Source organism: Pseudorasbora parva, chromosome 5 (assembly GCF_024679245.1).
Source record: "Pseudorasbora parva isolate DD20220531a chromosome 5, ASM2467924v1, whole genome shotgun sequence".
Lineage (NCBI taxonomy): Eukaryota > Metazoa > Chordata > Actinopteri > Cypriniformes > Gobionidae > Pseudorasbora > Pseudorasbora parva.
This window is the reverse complement of record NC_090176.1, coordinates 30,707,600-30,724,064: the sequence shown is the minus strand read 5'-3', so window position 1 is coordinate 30,724,064 and position 16,465 is coordinate 30,707,600. Positions and strand designations below refer to the sequence as shown.

General features: G+C 37.6%; 1 long non-coding RNA gene across 4 annotated transcripts; it reads right to left on the bottom strand.

The window, feature by feature from the left end:
• Positions 1 to 1,878: 1,878 nt before the first annotated feature.
• Positions 1,879 to 15,934, bottom strand: LOC137076079 (uncharacterized). Of its 4 annotated transcripts, XR_010905187.1 has the most exons (4): positions 15,433 to 15,585; positions 14,954 to 15,042; positions 5,581 to 5,730; positions 1,879 to 2,951 (listed from the first exon to the last, which is right to left on the bottom strand). It is a non-coding gene; the product is annotated as an uncharacterized lncRNA (long non-coding RNA). The 4 variants fall into 4 exon arrangements; XR_010905190.1 differs by lacking the exons at positions 14,954 to 15,042; positions 15,433 to 15,585 and adding an exon at positions 15,874 to 15,934; XR_010905189.1 differs by lacking the exons at positions 14,954 to 15,042; positions 15,433 to 15,585 and adding an exon at positions 10,747 to 10,845.
• Between the last annotated feature and the right edge of the window lie 531 nt (positions 15,935 to 16,465).

Here is a 16,465-nt window from a genome sequence, read left to right as displayed (position 1 = left end):
TAGCCAATTAATATTGTAATGACAGTCTAAGCTTCTCTGCCAGTTACATAAGAGACCTGCTGTGTAACCGTTTTTGCTATTTGTTTATTAAAAAATACTTAGTTATTAACATTATAGTTATTAAATATTAGTTATACAGATATTTAAACATGGTTCCAAAAAAGAAATATAATTCCACAATCAAAACCATCCTCATCCTCAATATTTAATAATGGATGGCCATGCAACATAGTATTTAGCCTGCATCATTATTGATAAATTAACTTTTAAAACTGAAATGTATTAAAATAATATTGTTAGATACAAAATATTAGGATGCAAATGCAACAGAAACCTGGTTTTCAACACATTATGCACATATAAAACACATCTATTCAAAAATATAATCTACATAATATTCAAAAAGCCTTTTCCTTTAACAACTAGAAAAATTCTTATTGTGACTTTGACACATATTGTATGAAAATCAATATAGGAGAAATATAAAAAGCTAAAAGCAAAGAAAAGTTCCCAGAACTGAGAAACGGCTCCCTAGAATCTCAGTGCGATGTACACATATTTTTCATTCTTATAAAAGATGGAGGAATATAAAAAAAGCTGTTGAAAAGAGACTTAGAATAGAGGTGCTGGAAAGTAGTTGTTCAGTTGGAATATTTTTTTCACCTTTGTTTCAATCTCGTTTAAGAGCGTCCAGCTGCAAAGTTCTTCAGCGGGTGTCATCTTCTTGAAAGCATTGAAAAGTGTTAAAATTGCTACTCTACAATGTCTCATGTTCTATTCCTGTAGTGCCAAACCAGCTGCCCGAGTTCTCAAAGGTGAGGGTGTGTGTTCACGAGTGTGAATTCAGCAGCGAATATTCATTGTGAAGAGCCATAATCCATCTACAATACAGTGCATTATGGTGTTGTTTGCCAGTTTCATACATGCTGATGCTCTTAGCAAATACAAACACATCACCCAGTTGGTCATACAGAGAGTGGATAAAACTTTTATCAGCCAAAAATGAAATGATTGTGATCATTTTCTCAACCTCATGTTGTTCCAGTCCTGTATGACTATTTCTTCTGTGGAACATAAAAGTTGTTTTTAAGAAATGTTACAAAGATTTATATTTCAAATAAATGCTGTTATTTTGAACTTTATGGGCCCTATATACACCCGGTGCCAGACGTCGAAAGTTTTTTTTTTTTTTTTTTTTCAGCCTGACAGTTATCATTTTCACTTCCTGCGCCACTTTGTTTAAAAAGCAAATGCATTTGCGCCCATTTGTGCACCCATCAGGGGTGCTGGTCGAAAAATTAGCACATTGCGATTTAGAAGCAACTGATATAGACTGCGCAATGAAAACCTGGACTAAAGTCAATGCTGCAATATTTTTTTTATATTTTATTTAAAAAGCACGTTAGAAATATGCACCTATAGACAGGTCACAGTCACAGCTAATAAAAACATCATCAAAGTAGTCCATATGCGACATCAGTTGGTTGATTCGAATCTCTTGAAGCATCGAAAACACATTTTGGTCCAAAAATATCAAAAACTATGAATTTATTCAGCATTGTCTTCTCTTCCGCATTCTTCCAAAAAGATTCAAACGGTATGACTCGATCAATGATTCGGGTCGCCAATGTCACGTGATTTCAGCAGTTCGAATCGCGTCAAAACACTGAAATCGTGTCTCTCTCTGACATTGGTGACCCACAGCATTGATCGATTCACTGATTCATTAACCGTTTGAATCTTTTTGGAGACACACGGAAGAGAAGACAATTCTGAATAAATTGACAGTTTTAGATTTTTTTGGACCAAAATGTATTTTTGATGCGTCAAGAGATTCTAATTAACCAACTGATGTCACATATGGACTACTTTGATGATGTTTTTATTCTCTTTCTGGACTGGACAACAGCGATTTTTCCCGTCGTTAAACTAACAAAAGCGGGTTCTGACAACAATAAAACATAAATAAATAAATGTTATTTGCTATCAACACTTTCTTTCACAGCTAAACACCTTCCTCTCCCTCCTGTTGAAATCTACATCACTCCCTCAAACCTCAGCCCTTCATCTCTCTCTCTCTGTCTCTCTCTCTCTCAAACACACACACACACACACACACACACACAAACCCCCTCATTGAGCTTGCAATTTGGGATCTGTTCAAATGCTGTCTCCCCTTTCACGTAATTTGCCCTTTTGCAAAGGCACTAAGTAAGAAAGCAACACAGATAAGTGGAATAATGGAGAGATTGAAATAAAGAGAGCGAGAGAGTAGCGTTAGCTGTGTAATTGAGAGAGAAGTGCTGATAAGAGCTCAACTCAGCCGTCGCACCCTAAACCAGTGTCCCGTTTCAGCCCTCCCCTCCGCTTCTTTCTTCTCCTCTCCTCTACTTCTTTCTCTTCTGCTCTGCTCCGCTGACTACATGCCACTGGAGTTAACTGATAACTTGACGGCTCCATTGACTGACTCCATCTAGGCGATGTTGGACTTTTCCTCCCCTTTTCATCTTTTCTTTTCTTGTAAGTGTGTGCGCGTTTGCTTCGAACACAAGGAGTTCTTTGTTGATGCGCCTACTGTACATGTACACTGAAACCTTTATGCCAAAACAGGTATAGAATTTGCTTTCTGCCTGAGACTAGCCCACAAGAATAATATCCCACTTAACAGTAAAACACTCCTTCAGCGGGTCATTCCTGTAATCCAAACATTTGTAAGGGATCGAGGCCTCCGCCGGGGTTCAGGTCCACCAGCTGGTGTTTAAAGGGTGGACGGCGAGAGAGCGGCTCTCGACTGAGAGAATGATCTGAGGAGAGAGCTGGGTATCGGTGCTCACAGGGGTTTGTAGTTTGTTCTGTTTATTTATCCGCTCTCCTGCCCTCGCCCGTGTCTCGTTCCCTCTCTCTCTGTGTGTCTCCTGCCCTCCGGGCTGGCCAGGTTATGTCTGTATGAGCTACAAGAGGAAGGAGAGGAAAAGATGGCTTTAGCCAGACAAGGTTAATTCTGTTTTCCCTTACTCTGTCACTGCCAAGAGAGAGAAAGAAAGGAGGAAAGAAGAAAACAAGACTAAACAAACAACAGAACAGAAAAAAGCTGAAAAACAGAAGTTCTGTGTATATATAAAAAAGATAACACGTTTGAGATTCTAAATTCGAGCCACATTCGATCTGAATGTGTACTGTAAACAGACATTTTTAAACTTTCACTTTGTAGAATTGTGTATTCCAATAGTCATCTATTATTACTTAATATTAATTAAATAAACTTATTATTAACATTATACCTTAATATTATTATATTGCTGCTGCTGTGACCATTTTATAAAAGCAAATAGACTTTAATTTAATACTGAAACCAAACTTTACGTTTTCATTCAGTCAAAAACTGATATGAAAAATACATTTGAATTTGAGTAATTGGGTAACGGAACCTGGTGTGTCATTCAGGTTGTTGTGCTCTCCAGTAATAAATTCAACCAGTCATATTGAAGTTGTTTTGACATACAGACTTTCGATATTTCGATAATACCTTTTATCTCCAATATTGTTGTAGCTTATCTATGTTGTATGCAGAAAACAGATGCAGAAACTTTCAAAACAAGTCATCAGAGAGTGCTCATTATTTTGCCATAAAATGGTTTTCGGTTGCCGGCTCATCACTAGTAAAATATCATGACCTCTCATGGCATATTTCTGTAGAAAATATGCATGAAAAAAACATTTGGAAAAAATTGTTGTTATCATTTTCCTTTGATGAGTACAAAGTATTTGTATAAAAATGTGGTGCATTTGTTATGATTATTGAACTCATGTCTCTCCCAAATGATACGCCGGAAGCTTGGGGTTTTAGTCATGGATGAAACAAAGCGAATCAGAGATTGTGTCTATTCACTATAATATAAATGCATTTAAAAATTATGAAACAGGACAAAGGATGAAACATTTTTTACATGCAAGTACAATTAAAAGACTCACGCCTAAGTCTTCTAAAGCAATGTAATAGCTTTGTGTGGGAAAGAAGACAAAAACAAAATTTACACCAATCCAAGTGTCATTCTCTTTGGCATTTCGTTGTAAAAACGTTTGCATTTGGCAAACGGTTTTATCCAAAGCGACTTGCATTGCAAAGCATGAGTGTCATGTGCGATTACAAGAAAGACTGTCAATAAAAACATCTCAGTTTAAGTTCTCTCCTTACACAAGCTACTGTATAGTGTGGCATCAGAATACTTGGTAAATGACGCACAATCAGACTTTTTTTATGTTGTTGTTTTAATATATTTTTGGTGTTATGTGGAAAAACATAACCTGGGTTTGGAATGACATAATGCTGAGTAAATAATGACAGCATTTTTTTTTTATCTGTGTGTGTGCTTGTAAAGCTTAATACCAATTTCACTAAATTGCTGTGTTGATAACAAATCGATCCATCAATTAGTCCGCTTCCTCTGTTCCCAGCCCTCCGCTTGATCTAATGTCAACAGGAAATACCACGTGTGATGTAATCAATGAGAATGGCACATATGAGGAGAAACTACTGAGATATAGATCTGAACAGAAATCACAGGGTGGTATCCCAAACCCACTGATGATTCTGTCCTCTTAATGACAACTCCGGAACAATTCCCAGAATGGGAAGATGGGAAGTCGGCACTCAGCATGAAATTAAAATGTACTTCTATTTTCTAAATGCATCTCACTGAGCTTATCGTGAATGATTTATCCATGTGTGAATTTTTTTATAATAACTTTTTAAAAAGCCATAACTTTTCTTGACTTATCTTATCAGTCAGCTTAAAAATAATTTTCAACCTTCATTTTAAACTCAGTTTAAGACTGACTCTCTCATATTTTGAGGAACTGTTTTTTTAACTGTTTTGTCCATAAAATGAAAGGCACGAATATTGAACCCCAATTACTTTTGTATAGACAATTATTTTTCAACATATCTGAATATATAATTAAGAGATGTTCAGAAAATCAACTTTAAAAGTGTTACTGATAAAAAGGAACAACAATATTAATTGTTCTTTCTTCCTAATTGTCGTAAAGCTTGAGAATATAAAATATGAAATGTACTGGTCAATAAAACAGTAGAGCACACAAAAAAAGAAAAAATGAATGACTGAACGCATGCACAGCGAACCGTATTCTTCTGCATCTGTTTAGGCCTTGTGTTTTCATTCTGTCAGCGAAAACAATGGTGCAGAAACAGACCTATATGAAAACGACAGCTATATTTACACAGCATTCTATCATATAGACACACGGCACATTCCTCAGCGGCGCTTTTGTCATAGTTGGCACACATATCAGCGGCACAGGCTGTTTTCTCAAACTTGGGGTAAAAAAGAGAGGAAACAGAATACAACTGAAAACAATGACATTATACAGAGTGAGAGAGAGAGACAGAGACAGAAAGACAGAGAGAGAGAGAGAGAGAGAGAGAGAGAGAGAGAGACAGAGAGAGAGAGAGAGAGAGATGAAGGGCCGAGGTTTGAGGGAGTGATGTAGATTTCAACAGGAGGGAGAGGAAGGTGTTTAGCTGTGCTCCTGCAGATAAGCAGTGATTAAAGAGCCTACCGGAACACCGTGTGTGTCCGCACAGTCAAACTTGCTGCTCCGTCTTCATTGGCCTAATGGTTTCATTCAGGTCTCGGTGGGAGAATGATGCCGTTTCAACATGAAACTCCAGATGTTCTAATCTGAAATTCTCGCCTGGCCTGAGAAAACCTGAGGGAGGCAACGGAAAAAAGCAGATTGTCAGAAAACTAATGATGCCGTGTCAGAACACAGCTGCGACCCGTGAACTCTTAATTGCTTAACTCTTTCCTATTCGCCCCACCTCAATTACCCCAGCAAATTGCACATGATTGAATGAGTGAAGCTCGCAAACAAGCAAAACCAAAAAAAAAAAACCTTCTATTTTTATTCCGCTCCGTCATTCCACTTCCTTCCGATTATTTTCACTCACTCTCGTCTAGATTGGAGACTATGTTTGAAGTAGTCCTGCCGTAGGCTGAGGCAGCTGTTCTGACTTCTGAGGTGGCCTAAATTCTTTCTAGGATGTTTCCTCACACACACGCATTCATTAATGCACATAAAAAGGCTGTCTAACTCAGGGGTTCTTAACCCTGGTCCTCGAGGGCCACTGTCCAACCCTAATCAAACTCACCTGCCTGTAGTTGGCTAGTAATCCTGAAGAGTTTAATTAGCTGATTCAGGTGCGTTTGATTAGGGTTGGAGATAAAATCTGCAGGACAGAGGCACTCGAGGACCAGGGTTGAGAATGCCTGCTCTAAACCATGCAGAAATCTTAATTAGGGGCCATTGTTAATTAGTATATTAGTATAATGCCCAAGTTACTAGTAATGCTTCTTTATTTATTTACTGCCAAAATACGGTAGCTCAGAGAAAAAATAAATAGTCTCATGATATAATATGGATGATATTAAAACCTGTACAGTGTGAAAACTATGTCAGAAAAACAAACCCTTGTGCATAGCAAAAAAAAAACCATCATAACACTTCAGGCAACTATAAGAAAATAAAAACGTGATATAAATGTTAATACTCAAAGGCCTAATGCAATTTAGTAAACTTCACCATTGATCATTTAGCATGCTGTGTCAGTCCATTATAAAATCATATTTCTGTTAAAGGCATAATTCAAAAGGGAAATCATATGTTTAGATCCATATGAGGGTGAGTAAATGATGATTTTTTTTTTTTTTTTTGGGGGGGGGGGGGGGGGTGAAAAACCAACCAAACAAATCCATGTTTGTTTCAGAGGCCGACGATAAAGAACACTAAAAGTTAAAACTTTGCCTGCGTTAAATAAACAGTGAAAACCGAAGTTGCGGCTGCGCAAACACACGTTTGGCTAGAGATACAGACTAATGAAAGATAAGAGTGTTTCAGGTTCATGTCTGGCTTCAGGCTGTGTGTTTCTTTGCTTGTGAGTTTGACAGAAAGCACGGAATAACTGGAGACATGGCACAAGAACAAGACATGCGCATGAGTATGAATAAGAACTACTTAGGAAAGATGAAACCATCAAAACAACTTGTGTTGTGTGTCTATTTTTTTATACAGTAGCTATATAATTTCGATACTTACCAATGAATTCAGGATCTGCTATTGTTAGATCCATTACTAATTTAAAAATGTCACACTAAGTATGGATAGCTTTTCTGAGAAGTTTTTTAATTTTTTTATTTAAGTTTAATAAACAAGAACTAATAAGTGAGCAAATTACATTTTTGATACAATATTGCCAGGAAATGTGCCCGTTTATTTCTTCAACCATAATATTTCCAAACAAAGGCACACATCATGCAAAACACATAGGTGTTTTTTTTCCTATAATCTATTCCATATTTTAAACAGAATCATTTGAATTTATGAATTAATGACTCATAAGCCATAAAGACTTGTTTAATTCCTGATTCAGCATTTTGAACAAATCAGTTTAATTGATGATTTGTTGACCACTGATAAATGGCACTTCTCAGTAAGGACATCATCAAGCTCTGTCAAAGGACATCTCAATTTGAAGGATCCTTTGAAGTCAGTCTTGTTTCGCATCCTTCATTTGGCTTAATACCATACACAACATTAACAAGACAAGCAAGTCAGATTAGGGTAAAAAATAAGCAAATGACAACCCTATTTTTGGTATGGCCATCACTTAAAAGGTCTAAATTCTTAGGCTGGGGCTATACAAAATAATTAGGTTCTCTCTCGAACTGCACATTCACTTCCCCTTTCCTTCTCTTAATTTTCTCTGATCTCATACATTTTTTGCTAATTTTCCTGTACATGTCACTTCTTCATCATCAGGTCTAGTGTTAAGAACAGAATTGTCCCCACACTGTAGAAAACCTAGTAGTTTGCGCCAAATCCAAATATCTAGGTGTTATATTTTAGGAAGACAATGTGTTTTTTGTGTATGTGTTTTTTAATTTAATGACATAAGTACCCAAGATTTAACAAAACTGTATTTCATACACATACTATATAAAATAATAATTCTAAATTGCCTAAATGTCAAGCCTATACAACAATACAGTACATCATGACCATATATTTAGAAAATCCCAATGAACAAAGTTAAGTAAAGTGCACTAGAGTATGTAACAAATATTTGAACTCACCACTGCACTTCTGTGCGTTGGTGGTGTGACAATAATGTGATCTTTTATTGCATTATTATGACTCATATTTTTGTGTTGTCTGCCCATGTCCTTTAGCATACAGTATTTTGAGTGATGATAGTAATGCTACATGTGGTAGCTGTTTAATACTTAGCTAAGACAATTTACAGACAGCAGCCTATTTACAGATGAAAATGACCTGCACTTGAAGCCCTGAACAGGTTATTCATTTTGCTACATTAATTTTGCTTCTTCTTGGAGACCATTCCCTCTGCTCCCTTTTCTCCATCCTCGAGTCTCTCACATTGATTGCTCTTTTCGAAAGCGTTTGACGAAGAAGTGTTGTCGACATGGGACAGATCGTAGCATTCCCAGTCAAAACAGATTCAATATTTTTCCCTTATTTATTATCGAATGCTAAATTTCAGAAATTATCACTTTGGCACATTGAGCAGGTAATCATATAAGATAACGATAATTATATATTATAAAAAACAGCGGCCAACATAGACCATAAAAAAAGATGCATAATGCATAATAATGCATAACATCTCTCTTCCATCACTCTCTTCACTCATCACTCTCTTCCATTGATGAAAGTAAAGCCACTAATGTTCTAATGTGGTGCTGACATCTTGAGCTGATTTCACAAAAACAAACATTATATTAAAATACAAATCTAAACTTACATTAGAGAATTGGATACATTGGTAAAATGTATCAAAAAATAAAAGATTAATTGTATGTATATATATATATATATATATATATATATATATATATATATATATATATATATATATATATATATATATATATATATATATATATATATATATATATATATATATATATATATATATATATATATATATATATATATATATATAATTCTCTACAAACTTGTTTTCCGTTTAATTGTCAATATTATAGGCTATTATATTCCACATTATAGACATACTGGCTGTTTGTATAACATTTATGATCACAAAATAAATTATAAAACAGATGGGAAATTGAATTTTCTTACTTCAAAATTAGCCATGTGAAATCTTATGTTTTACAGACAGTCAGATTTCACCTCGTGGCACATTAACTGACAGTTTTACAACTCACTTCATGCTACAACACTCCCCACTCTATCTTCCTCAGGGATTCATAGAATGACCGAGCAGAAAATAAGAACTGTGTGAGAGAGAAGTGGTTAGTTCTCAAAGATTGCATTCCAATTATGATTTATGTCTTTAGAGATTGCTGTCTGCTGATCAAATTGAATATTCCTGGTGGCATGTGACGCTTCAGACAGGCTGTCTGGACGAGCTGATTTGTCACAGATCTTTTCACACACTGTTCTGAAAAGTAGTTCAGAGGAAAGGTAAAGAAGTTCAGACAAAGGAAGGCGACAGGGGGAAAAAATGGTGAAGAGTCTGTGAGTTGCAGAAAGAAGTGTTTCAAGTGGCAGAAAGAAAGTGGCAAAGAGAGAGACGGAGGAAGATAGAGGAAGGTGGATACAGATACTAATAGCTGTGACTCCCCCGACGGCTCAGTGGTGGTAATCCCTGTTAGTCCACAAACTGATACTGCAAGAGTATCTGCACACACACACATCTCCACACATAAAGCCTGCATTATGCTTTCTGAACCAGCTTACGTCTGTGTGCGAGTGTGACTGACAGCTCTGGCTCTTCCTGGTTCCCCTGTGTTGTCATTTACTTTGGCTGGCTAAAGCTCCAACAGACATCATCCTCCATACAGACTTGGAGATAAACTCATCCCTCTATTATTACATCTCTCTCTCTCTCTCTCTCTCTCTCTCTCTCTCTCTCTCTCTCTCTCTCTCTCTCTCTCTCTCTCTCAAGACGACTTCTCTTCAAAACTCCTTCTTGCATCTTGTGAACTGCATAGTTTAAGCCCCCTTTCTGTCCATACACCTTACATGCCAAAATGGGGGGGGGGGGGTGCATATGCTATGTATGGAGATACAGTATATAAATTATTTCAAATTGGAGCTGTCTGTTATCATTTCCTTTCATCCATGGAATGCAAATCAGTTGGTTTTGAAGAATGTTCTGGCTGCTCTTTGTAATGCAATGAAAGCATTTATCAGACGCTGTTGAATTCTTGATTCTGTTTGGTAAGTTGTATTCAACCGAAACATGAAAAATAAAGTACCAGCAATATTTATTTCCTCATGTAAGTTCTAAAACGATAATAATAATAATACAAAACAAATCAGCTTAGCTCTTTATTCATTATTTCATTTATATTATAAAAAAATAAAATAAAAATTAGTAAAGAAATGTTTGAGTGTAAATCACTATTGAAGTTTTTATTTGATAAGAGGACTATATTATCCCTTAGAAGATGACCAGGGGCTGTATAAAAAATATAAATGAAAAAATAAATGAAATGAAATGAAATTAATTTGATTATTAAATTAATAAAATTATTAGCTTAGCAACATGCAACCTTAACTCTACTGGAATCAACTGGGAGCATTATCATTTATCAGTTCTCATGAGGAGTGCTAATGATGTGCCTGCGGAACCGTTATGAGAATCACTGCATATGTAGAGCGTTTCAAATCACTCACTTGCTGTCATAGAAGGTAACTGCCGATGTAGACAGCAAGCTCATTCAGTTTTGGAACACCGCCATCTATCCAGCAGAGCCTGTACAGAGCATGACACTGAAGCAGACACCCAGATCAGAGCTGAACGTTCGTGCATCACATATCTCTTCTTCACTCTCTCATTCTCTTTTTCACGTGATTACGTCTGATTTTACTTCTACCCTTGAGATTAAATGCCTCTGTGCCAATAAAGATGTGCAAACAAACACACAAACAGACAAATGCAGAGGCACATACAAGCTTTGAACTAAGGGACCGTTTGATTGTGAGTGAAACTTTTAATGGGATTTTGCTTTTCTATCAGATTTCCCTCTGTTCACAAGTTCACAAGATAGCTGGTACAGTAATTAATTCTAAAATTATTATTTTTTATCTCTTTTAAAAAATAAGACATCCTTCTGTTTTTATTTTTGTTTTGTTTAAAATAAAAATAAAACAAATTTAATTGAACTGAATTATTTTACAGACAAAAGGAGAATAAAAGTCCTGAGTCCTTGACAAATGCAACAGCACAGAGAAAAAGAGAAAGAGGAAACTCCACATAGCATTAAAGGGGTGATCAATTGACAAATCAACTTTCCCTTGAGCTTTTGATATATAAAAGGTCATGGTAATATAAGATTATCCTGTAAGTTTCAGAGCTAAAAAACTAGACACCAGGCTCAGCAAACGGTCCTGTGCTTCATTCTTACGCCACTGCACGATGAAACACCGCCTCTACCGCGCGTCTATTTCAGTAGACCCGCACACCGACTCATGGAGGTGATCGGCTCATGCTAGATAGCCAACAATAAACATGCAGAGGAAGATGGCAAGATATTGCGCTATTCCTGGTTGTGGAAGAACACAGTCACTGCATAAGCTTCCTTCGGATCCTAATTTTAGGAATGTGTGGTTGAACTTTATTTTTTAAGGTCCCGTTCTTCGCATGTTTTCGAAGCTTTGATTATGTTTACAGTGTGCAATATAACATGAGTTCATGTTTCGCATGTAAAAAAACACAGTGTTTTTCACACAATTTACTTATCTGTACAGTGGTGTTTCCTCTGTCCTATAAACGGCCTGATGATTTCCTTGTTCAATGAAGTCCCTCCTTCAGAAACATGTAACGAGTTCTAATTGGGCCAGCGCTTCCCGCGTTGTGATTGGACAGCAGCTTAGCGCACTTTGCCCGGAAAGGTCCCGCCTCTTACCATAACGGGGAGATGTAAGCGCTGAATGCGAGCTCCTCTCCACGTGGGAGAGCAACGAGACCACGCCCCCTATTCTGCGTGTTCTTGTGGGCGGAGGGTTAGTCAACAAACGGTTCTAGTGACGTCATTACATCCCTGCACTTCCTGCTGTAGTCCAAACCAGCCTTTCGCTGTAGGCTTCAGTTTGTTCAGTTTGTTCAGAACTTCTGTTAAATAAAATATCTCGCTTGGCATTGAACTTTGAGCTTTATAATTTTACAGGTATTATTTATGCTCTAACAGCAACATTACAAACTAACTAAAGTTTGAAAGATGGAATCGCGAAGAACGAGACCTTTAATGAAGTTTCAGCTCACATGGGGAAGACAGTGGTGTTCACTTCATTTCACTGCAGGATCGTTTGTAATCAAATCTCCGGTCGATGCTGGATTTGGATCCGACAGGAATGGTGCAGCACACTTATGTGAGTAAAAGGTGTTTTTATATGTAATACTATTGCATTGTTATAGATTGTTTTGCTTATGCGTACGTTTAACAGAAACATACCTTTAGCACGCTGGACTTAGACACGTACGGGCCAGGGCTTTCAAAGCCCGGCAGGCTGATGAATCTCATAATATTCCGTTCATGATCTAATTTGATGAACTTGAACTGGTGGTGGTTGAGGAGAGACCCCTGACATGAGTGTGAAGCGCTTTGGGTGTACAGTAGTACATTTGAAAGCGCTATATAAATGCCTCATTCATTAAATGCCTCATTCATTTGTTACATTTTATATAATGCTTTTCTAGGCACTCAAAGCGCTCTACATAGAAAGGGGAATCTCCTCAACCACCACAACAATGTGCAGCATCCACCTGGATGATGCGACGGCAGCCATATTACGCCAGAACGCTCACCATACACCATGCTGATTGGTGGAGAGTAGAGAGTGATGAAGACAATCATTATATGGGGATTATTAGGAGACCATGATGGAAAGGGGCCAATGGGCAAATTTGGCCAGGATGCCAGGGTTACCCTACTCTTTATTAAAGGCCTTCTTTGGACTTTTAATGACCACATAGAGTCAGGACCTCGGTTTAATGTCTCATCCAAAAGATAGTGCTCATTGACAGTACAGTGTCCCCATCACTATACTGGGGTGTTAGGACCCACACAGACCACAGGGTAAGCACCCCCTATTGGCCTCACTAACACCTCTACCAGCGGCAACCTGGTTTTCCCAGTTGGTCTCCCATCCAGGTACTAACCAGGCTCAGCCCTGCTTAGCTTCAGTGGGAAAACAGTATTGGGCTACAGGGTGATATGGCTGCTGGTATTATGGCTGCTGGTATTGATCTGTGCGGTTGTCTCTCTCTCTTGACTTTTGAAGGGCGGCACGCGCATGCACGTGTGTGTGTGTGTGCGTGGTTTGTGCTTATATCGACCGATCGTCCGGGCTATGTGTAATATAAAAATAATAGTCCAATCAAACGCAGGTGGATGAGAACTAAATCCTTGTGTTTGTTTAATAAAGACGTTTACGAGCCCCGTGATCAAGAAAATCATTCCGCTTGCCGCTTCTCCCTCATTCTCTCCTCTCCGTCATGTGAACTGACAGGGGAGCTTAAGCTCATTAAATATGCAAATGTTATCCAATCCTAGTCGTGGGCGTTTACTTCCAAGTCTCCAGTGCTGCACGCCCATCAAAACCCAGCATTTTGGAGAGCCTCAAAACCAGTATAGACTGCTCTGTGCTGCGAGTGATTTGAAATTGCGACCTGCAGCACCAGGGAGTCAAACAGTATCAGCAAACTAAACGCGGCGGTTTGTGAGTTTATTTTACTGAAGATGTGTGTGTGAGAGTGTGAGAGTATGAGAGTGTGTGAGTGAGTGAGTGAGTGAGTGAGTGAGTGAGTGAGTGAGTGAGTGAGTGAGTGAGTGAGTGAGTGAGTGAGTGAGTGAGTGAGTGAGTGAGTGAGTGAGTGAGTGAGTGAGTGAGTGAGTGAGTGTATGTGTGTGAGAGAGAGAGAGCCTAAACTTCTTCACTGTCATGACAACCGCCTGACAGCGTTAGCTCAGGCGGTGCAAGAATCAAAACATCTAGGAATAGATGTTTTAAGCTAATAAAAAAAAGTCTAACGTTACTATTAAAGTAAAAGAGTGCGCACATCGTCAAGCAAACCACCAAAACAAAATCGGTGTATTCTTTTGAGTTTTGACGTTCGCCATTTGTAATCTTCCTTTGAAGATTGGATCAGAGACTGGCAAATCGCGCTGCAACATTTCCCTCAGATATGGATACGTTAACGTTAATGCTTAATGTTAACCTCATTCGGCGTCACTACTGTGAATGTGTATTGCTATATTATATTCCAAATATAATCTCTTTAAAAACGATAATTGCTGATATATCTACTGTCCTAATTGAAACACTTAGTTGTTAATTTGTTGTGCCTGCTGCAGTTACTTTCTTACCTGTAATAATTTCATAATAAATTTTGTTCCAGCTGGCCCAATTTTATTAAGAAATATAAAAAACTATAGTCTACTGCAACCTACTAGTAACATTACCACATAATATGACAATCATCAAAGCGTGATATAATATAGCAGGCAGAGGAAATACAATTTTTTGTATTTTTATTTATTATGAGTTGTATTTCATTGTTTATTATTTCATGTTTTTTTTTTTATTAATTTATAACGCTTTGTTAAAACTGTAGTTTTAAAATAGCCTAATGTTCAAAGCATTGTTTTCCTTGATTTTTAATTCCTGTGTAACTGCATATATATATGTTGTCATTTACAAAATAAATGAATTTATATGGAGCGTGATAAAAAGGTGACCTTGAAATTGGTATTAAAGGTGATGTGAGCCGGGGAAATTTTTGGGTGCACCTAAATTTTGTGCTGGTGCACCTAAATACAAAAGTTAGGCGCACGCAACCAAGGCAAAAAGTTAGTCTGGAACCCTGAATGTGTTCTCTTACTTGTTTGTAGAAATGAATAAATGTAAAATTGTCCATTCCTCTAGATTCGTGATTCTTTCAGGGTCAAAGTGGGAGGCTTGCCATCAATTCTGGAAATTCAAGTTGAAAAAAAATGTTCACACAGAAAAAAAACCTGGCCTGATCACAATGATCTACAATTAAATATATTACACAGAAAACAAATAAAATACACATATGCATAGCATTATTATAGCAAATGACATTATAATCATTTACTTGTCAATTAACGTGTTTCTCTTTTCCACAGGCCCGCGCAAAACAAAATGGCGTCAGTGACCGGCAGTGATCACTCACCATGCGGTCTGAACATAACCACACCGCAAATTAACAATCCGAACAATACTACATCACAATATAACACCATTTTGTCTCCAATGCATGAAACAAATAAAACACTATCACATAAAATGTGTTTTGTCATTCATTTTTAAGACTAATTATAACATTAGTAAACTCACCGATTCAAAATGTAAGCTCTGAAGTACTTGATCGACACAATTACACTGGATCATCCAATATCTTGAATTTACACACTGATTCTTTCAGTTTAAGTGAACTTTAAACAGTTTAAGATAGATATTTTTCCATTTTCAACTCTTGTGTCAGATAGGATTTCCCTGTCACTCTCCATCTGTCTTCCAGCCTGCGCAACGCATGATCTGTGAGCAAGGGGGCGGAGCCAACAAATCAACGCTCCAATTGGCTGTCTCATTTCTTGAACTAATTGCAAATGCATATATATTTATATATACACATCGTTATGTATTAGTCTTCTATAATTTCACAAGTATGAATAATAATAATAATAATGTTATATTCATGCAATCATATTCTGCTTCACTTTGCCATCACTACAGAAATCACAGTATTTATAAAACAGTAGGCAAAATACTACTGACCTACGGTGAGATTCAATGGACACTTTACCAGTGATGGGAATAACGGCGTTATAGATAAACGGATACTAACACCGTTATTTTTTTAATTAACGAGTAATCAAACTAATTACTGTTTCCCCCGTTACAACACCGTTACCGTTACTGAGAATAAAATGCGGTGTTACTCTAATTGAGCTCACTGAAGCGGTTTTGCCTGAACAGGCAAGCTCTCTGTCAGCGGACCTGCAACCTGTGTGTTTGTGTTTGTGTTTGTGTTTGTGTGTTTGTGTGTTTGTGTGTGTGTGTGTGTGTGTGTGTGTGTGTGTGTGTGTGTGTGTGTGTGTGTGTGTGTGTGTGTGTGTGTGTGTGTGTGTGTGTGTGTGTGTGTGTGTGTGTGTGTGTGTGTGTGTGTGTGTGTGTGTGTGTGTGTGTGTGTGTGTGTGTGTGTGTGTGTGTGTGTGTGCGCGCGTGTGTGTGTGCGCGTGTGCGTGTGTGCGCGTGTGTGTGTGTGTGTGAGAGAGAGAGAGAGAGAGAGAGAGAGAGAGAGAGAGAGAGAGAGAGAGAGAGAGAGAGAGAGGGGTAACTGATTATGATAAGTGGGTAGGAGACATTC